The sequence below is a fragment of the Hevea brasiliensis genome, chromosome 17, assembly GCF_030052815.1.
Source record: "Hevea brasiliensis isolate MT/VB/25A 57/8 chromosome 17, ASM3005281v1, whole genome shotgun sequence".
NCBI lineage: Eukaryota > Viridiplantae > Streptophyta > Magnoliopsida > Malpighiales > Euphorbiaceae > Hevea > Hevea brasiliensis.
Window position 1 is genome coordinate 49,815,172 of NC_079509.1, and position 7,764 is coordinate 49,822,935.

Below are 7,764 nucleotides of genomic sequence, written 5' to 3' on the forward strand. Positions count from 1 at the left end.
AGAATGGTAATCTCATACATAACCATTAATTTCATTAACTTCTGTAAATTCCATTGCCAAGCTCTAAATCCAATATTTTCTGCATCATTTCAGGTGTTTGGGTAAAGTCTCAGGGTATAAGAGTGCGGAAGGAAACTTGGAAAGGCCAAAAGATTAAGAAAAGCTACTGATACACATTACACGGGTCTGTGACGGGTCATGTAAGCAAAGCCACAAACTCGTGTAACCTACTGCCAGAAGAAAGCCAGAGAGCCAAAGAAGAAGCAAAAGTACATTGGTCGTGTAATCAGACCATTGTAAGCTATGAAGACCCGTGTAAGTCTCTGACAAGCACAAGCTTGAAGAATTCTCTAAAAATAGAAGAACACGGGCCATGTAACCAGACCCGTGTACCCAGCGCGGACCCGTGTAAACTCCTGTGCCTATGTAAGACGCAACCATTCAGCCCTGGGCCGTGTAGTGACACACGGGCCATGTAGTGACACACGGGCCGTGTACCATGCAGCAGCCAGTTTCCTAATTTGAATTCTAGCTCTTGTTTACACACTCTAAACAGACTCCTAATGCTTTTGGGATTCTAAAGACCTAACCTTGGACCAGTCATTATAAATAGAAGCAGAAAATGACAATAAAGGGGCTTTATTTTTGGAGTTCAACCACTTAGCAGAGCTTTTTGGAGTTTTTCAGAAGGGTTTTCATTTTTTATACTTGCGTTCTCCACAACCGTCTTAAAGAGTAGAACACCAACACAGAAGGGAAAATCTCAAGTTCCCCATAAGGATCAAGAAGACTGCTTTCTCTTTCTTCTTTTTCTTTTTCTCTTTCTCTACTAAGACTCTTTTTTTTTTGTTTTTTTTTTTTTTTCTTGTATTGTTGTTGAACTCATGATGAGATTTTTTTATTCGAATTTTTAGAGAACACATTGCAATTGTTATAATGGATAAATATTGAGTTTTATTTATTTGATTTGAGTTTAGTTCTTTGATTTAATTTCTTGTGATCTTAATGCATGCTATTTGTTGGAACTCACTTAGTATTGATTGCAGATATGAATTGAAGGACTGAATGGTAAAGATTAATATTAGAAAATCGAGATCTTGAACTTAGGAAATCTGAACTAGAGATAGGCTGATGACCTTTGTGGAGTCCCAAAATTAATCATAGATCTTAAAGGGTTTTAATTAATTTAATCACCATGAAAGTAGGGTTTAGGTTAATTAAAATACACCTTAAGTGCCTTGAGAGAGGACTTAGGATATCCTAGGATTAATTTCCATTAAAGCAACTATTCTCAATCCGATGAATGGACAAGATTAAAATCCCTAGTAAGGTTATAGTGTGAAATTTTAATTCTGAAATTGCTTTTATAAATAGTTTAATTTAAAAATTACTTTCAACATCTAGAATAGGTTTAACTCATTCTCTATCTATATTCGGTAGCCTAAACAGTTAAAATTGCCTTGTAGCCTGGTACTTGCTAATTAAATTCCTCGTGGGAATGATACTCTGCTCATCACTTTATTACTTGTTAGCGATCCGTGCGCTTACGCTGGTTGAAAAACTAGCAAACAAGTTTTTGGCACTGTTGCCGGGGAATTTTAATTTTAGTAATATTAAGTGATAAGTAATTTAGCTGATTTAGGCAATTTCATTTATTGTTTAATTTTGTTTAAATTGTTTTATTCTCTTATTCTTTCTCAGGTGATTGGTTTGGTACATGACCAGAACAAAATCAGAGGAAGAAGTCTTTAATTTGGATCCAGAGATAGACAGAACTCTAAGAACTATCAGGAGGGAGAGGAAACGTGAAGGACAAGATCAAGGGAATCCAAAAATTCCAAATATGGCCAATAATAAAAACAACAGGCCAAGACTCTTGAAGGACTACGGAGCTCCCTCCATACAAGGATTCCAACCTAGTGTTACAAGACCCACAATGGATGCTAACAATTTTTAACTAAAACCAGCATGGCTCTAGATGATCCAACAGATCCAGTTTGGGGGTTCACCAATAAAAGATCCACACTACCACCTCCAGTGCTTTCTTGCCCTTTGTGACACATTCAAGATGAATGGGGTCTCTGATCAAGCCATAAGACTCAAAGCATTTCCATTTTCCCTTCGAGATAGAGCAAGAAAGTGGTTACTTTCTCAACCAGCTAGAACATTCACTACTTGGGAAGACCTCTCACATGTTTTTCTAGCAAGGTAATTCCCACCTGCAAAGACTGCAAAGTTGAGAGTTGAACCCAACACCTTTAGGCAAAGGGAAGGTGAATCACTCTATGATGCATGGGAGAGATATAAGGACCTACAGAGAGAATGCCCACACCATGGCATAGAAGATTGGGTCCTGGTTCAGAACTTCTATAATGGGCTATTGCCCTCAATAAGGAGCACAGTAGATTCAGCAGTAGAAGGTAACCTGATGGAGAAAACAGTGGATCAAGCACTTGAACTTCTGGAGAGGGTCACATATCACAACTATGAGTGGTCAAATGAAAGGGGCAATACAAGGAGAACAACAGGAATCCTAGAAGTGGATGCCCTAAGCATGATAAATGCTCAATTTGACCAGCTCATAAGGAGGCTTGATAAAATGCAGGCTAATACTATAAGGATTAACAGTCAACATGATGACAGCTATGGAGGAGGATACATGAGTTTAGAGTACAACAGCTTCAATGAACTCCCCACAGAATAGATGAACTATGTGAATAGAACTATGTGAATAATGGAGGGAACTTCAACCAGAGATAGCCCCACAACCCATATTCAAATACATACAACCCTGGATGGAGGAACCACCCAAATTTCTCATGGTCAAATTCTCAGAATCAACCAACAAACAAACAACAAGGGTACAGACCACCAGCACCCCCTGGATTTCAAAACAAGGGACAAAACCCTACACAACCACCACCACTCCCTCAGAACCAACAGCATGAATCAAGGTCAACTATGGAATCCATGATGGAAAGCTTCCTAGCAGCCCAACAATAGCAAAATGAAATGATCAAGCATCTAGCTTCCAGAATGGACCAACTTGCCACCCACAATAAGATGCTTGAAAATCAAATTGCTCAGCAAGCAACCTCTTCAAGCAAAGCTACTGGTAAACTATCTAGTCAACCGGAGATGAACCCAAAGAAGCATTGTAAGGCAGTCACATTGAGAAGTGGAAGAATTTTAGAACAGTTAGAGGAAGTGCCAATAGAGGAAACCTCTAAAAAATCTGAAAGCCAAGCAAAAGAGAAAGTGGAAGAAGCCAAGAAGGATCAAGAGGAGGAAACAAGGAAGAAAAATAAGCTACCAGAGCCATATCAGCCTCCCCTACCTTTTCCTAAGAGATTCCAGAAAGCCAAATTGGATAAGCAGTTTGGAAAGTTTGTAGAAGTTTTATAGAAACTTTATATCAACATTCCCTTCACTGAAGCACTCTCTCATATGCCATCCTACACCAAATTCCTTAAGGAAATTCTATCAAAGAAAAGAAAGGTGGAAGACTATGAGACTGTTGCTCTAACAGAGGAATGCAGTACCATACTGCAAAACAAACTGTCTCCAAAGCTGAAAGATCCAGGAAGCTTCTCCATACCTTGTCTCATTAGCGATAAGAAAATAGACAAGGCCCTCTGCGATCTTGGGGCAAGTGTGAGTTTAATGCCTTTATCAATATGCCAAAAGCTGGAAGTCGGAGAATTGAAACCCACAACAATTTCATTGTAATTAGCTAACCGGTCTATTAAATATCATGTGGGAATACTTGAGAACATTCCTATCAAGGTGGGCAAATTCTTCATTCCAGTTGATTTTGTTGTCCTTGAGATGGAAGAGGATGTTCAAATCCCTATCATCTTGGGAAGACCTTTCTTGGCAATCGCCGGAGCAATCATAGACATCAAAAATGGGCGGCTGACTCTCAAGGTAGGAGATGAAGAAGTAAATTCAACTTGTTTGACACAATGAAGCACAAATTCGAACCTGATGAATGCTTTAGAGTTGACATAGTTGACAAGCAAGTAGGGGAGGAATTTCATAAGGCCCATCCTGAAGATCCTCTTGAAGCATGCATTGTGCACAGCCACACAACGAATAATGAGAACACAGAAATAACAGCCTGTGCACAACATTTAGCAGCTCATCCACTCCTACCCTTGGCTCAAGCTTTTAAGGTAGAGGAGTTAAAGGAGGAACATACCAAAAGCAATCCAGAGAAAAATACTAAAAAAGTAAAACTCAAACCTCTTCCCTCTATGCTAAGGTATGCATTCTTGGACTCAAATTCTGAATATCCTGTTATTATTAATGCCAGTCTATCTGAAATAGAAGAGGAAAAATTGCTCAGGGTGCTTAGGACACATAGCAAGGGCATAGGGTATAAAATAGAAGACCTGAAAGGGATTTATCCTTCCATTTGCATGCATAGGATGCCTATGGAAGAAAACAGTAAACCCAGTATTGAACATCAAAGAAGACTTAATCCAAACATGAAAGAAGTAGTGAAAAAGGAAAATTTGAAACTATTAGATGCAGGTATTATATACCCGATCTCTGATAGCAAATGGGTTAGTCCAGTGCATGTAGTGCCTAAGAAAGGTGGGACAACTGTCATTCAAAATGCAAACGATGAACTAATCCCTACTAGGATAGTTACTAGTTGGCACATGTGCATAGACTATAGAAAATTGAATAGTGCCACCAAAAAGGACCATTTTCCTCTTCCTTTCATAGACCAAATGCTAGAAAGATTAGTAAAATATTCCTACTTTTGCTATCTAGATGGGTATTCGGGATTCTTTCAAATTCCTATTCACCTAGAAGACTAGGAAAAGATCACATTCACATGCCCTTACGGAACATTTGCATATAAAAGAATGCCCTTTGGTCTTTGTAATGCCCCTGCTACCTTTCAAAGATGCATGATGGCTATTTTTTTCTGATTATATTGAAAATATCAAGGAAGTTTTTATGGATGATTTTTCTGTTTATGGCACCACTTTTGATGATTTCTTAGCTAACATATCCAAAGTGTTCCAAAGATGTGAAGAATCAAACCTAGTCCTGAATTGGGAAAAATGCCACTTCATGGTAAGAGAAGACATAGTTCTTGGTCATCTGATATCAGAAAGAGGGATTGAAGTTGACAAGGCGAAGGTTGAGATCATTGAAAATATGCCACCACCAATATCAGTAAAAGGAGTACGAAGCTTTTTGGGACATGCAGGCTTCTACAGAAGATTCATCAAAGATTTTTCCAAAATAGCTAAACCATTGACAAATTTATTAAGTCAAGATGTTCCTTTTGATTTTGATGAAAATTGCCTTGTTTCTTTCAACATGATAAAAGAAGCCTTGATCTCAGCACCCATTATTTAACCACCTGATTGGAAGCTACCATTTGAAATCATGTGCGATGCTAGTAATTATGCTGTGGGAGTAGTACTAGGACAAAGGAAAGAAAAAAAGCTCCATGCCATCTATTACGCCAGCAAGACACTTGGTAACGCACAAATCAATTATGCTACCATAGAAAAGGAATTCCTAGTAGTAGTATTTGTAATTGACAAATTCAGATCCTACTTAATTGGGTCAAAAGTCATTGTATTCACATATCATGCTGCCATCCGGTACCTTTTGAACAAGAAGGAGGCGAAACCAAGGCTAATTCATTGGATTTTACTCCTGCAAGAATTTGACCTTGAAATCAAGGACAAAAAGGGATCCAAAAATATAGTAGCTGACCATCTCTCCAGGCTGAAACTGGAATACACAGGAGACATCGAGGATTTGCCAATTGATGATTCATTTCCAGATGAGCAATTATTAGCCTTATCCCTAGTTCCTTGGTATGCTGATTTTGTTAATTTTCTTGTGTGTAGGGTTTTACCACCCAACATGACTTATCAGCAAAAGAAGAAATTTCTGCACGATGTGCGATACTATACATGGGAGGAACCTCTGTTGTACAAGAGATACAATGATGGGCTGATAAGACGATGCATACCGGAATAGGATATAGAGAGTATTCTCTAGCACTGCCATTCATCACCATATTGGGGACACCTTGGCACCATAAAAACAACAGCTAAAATTTTGTAAGTAGGATTTTACTAGCCTAACCTATTTAAGGATGTGAGATCCTTCGTGCTGGTTTGTGATCAATGCCAAAGAATAGGTAACATCTCTAGAAGAAATAAAATGCCACTATACGGTATACTCAAGGTAGAAATATTTGATGTGTGGGGGATAGACTTCATGGGCCCATTCCCCTTTTCTTTTGGAAACAAGTATATTTTGGTTGGTATTGATTATGTGTCAAATGGGTAGAAGCAATAGCCACGCCAACCAACAATGCCAGAGTGGTCACAAAGTTCCTTAAGAAGAACATCTTCACAAGATTTGGTACATCACGAGCGATAATCAGCGATGAAGGAAGTCACTTCTGCAACCAACAATTTGAAACACTATTGAAAAAGTATGGAGTGACTCACAAGGTGGCCACACCTTATAACCCTCAAACCAGTGGTCAAGTAGAAATTTCAAACAGGGAGCTGAAATGAATCCTAGAGAAAACAGTAAACCGCTCAGGGAAGGATTGGTCTATGAAGTTAGATGATGCATTGTGGGCATACCGCACTGCATATAAAACTCCAATTGGAATGACACCCTTTCGACTAATTTATGGAAAATCATGCTACCTCTCTGTCGAACTTGAACACAAAGCCTACTGGGTGATTCAGACCCTGAATTTTGACCTCAAGGCTGTTGGTGAAAAAAGACTACTACAGCTTAATAAGTTGGAAGAGATCCAGTAGGATGCGTATGAGAATGCCAAAATGTTCAAAGACAAGACCAAAAGATGGCATGACAGACGCATAGCAAGAAAAGAAATAAGAGAAGGAGACCTTGTCCTACTCTTCAACTCCAGACTAAAACTTTTCCCAAGGAAGCTGAAATCAAGATGGTCAAGTCCATTTAAGGTTATGCAAATCTTCCCACATAGAGCTGTGGAAATCTAGAGTGAAACCTCAGGAGCATTCAAAGTGAATGGGCAAATGCTGAAACCATATTTTCAAGGAGAACCCATAAAGGAGGGAACCAACTGTACCTTCAACAACCTTCTAGATAGACCATGATAGAACAAAGGCAGAGTCGAGCTAATGACTATAAACAAGTGCTCTTTAGGAGGCAACCCAAAATTTCTATTTTTATTTCTGTTTTTACTTTATTTTATAATTTCCTTTATTTCAACTCTTATTTGTGTTTTGTGTTTGTTTATGCTTTATTTCATAGGCACCCCAAGTCTCAAATCTGTAAAAAGCAAAAAACTAAGGGCAATAAACGAGAGGAGACGTCAAGTCTAAACCATAGAAGAGGAGAATGTACAAAACCAGGGAAGTAGCTCTGTTGCTAACTTTTTCATTCATTTTATGCATAGTGGTAAGCATAAATTTTTCATACAGGAAGAATTGGAGAGTTAGAAAATTACACGAGTCCTGTATTGGTCTTACACGCCCCATGTAACCTTCTGAGATCCGGGAAAAACCCATGCACAAGCCCCAGAAACTTACATGGGCTGACCCCGTATAACATTACACCGGTCGTGCTTTGATAATGGAGAGAGAAACTTTTAATTTGAAGGAGGCAAAGAATTACATAGGTCCTAAATTAAATTTACATGGGCCTTGTAATTCATCTAGCATTACCGTTCTCGGACAGGAAGATACATGGGTCCCTGAGTAAAGTTACACGGATCGTGTA

At 38.7% G+C, this 7,764-nt stretch overlaps 1 non-coding gene across 1 annotated transcript; it reads right to left on the bottom strand.

Annotated features, from left to right (window-relative positions):
• Positions 1 to 2,233: 2,233 nt before the first annotated feature.
• LOC131175742 (small nucleolar RNA R71) lies at positions 2,234 to 2,340 on the bottom strand. Its single transcript, XR_009145931.1, has one exon. It is a non-coding gene; the product is annotated as a small nucleolar RNA R71 (small nucleolar RNA).
• Positions 2,341 to 7,764: the final 5,424 nt, after the last annotated feature.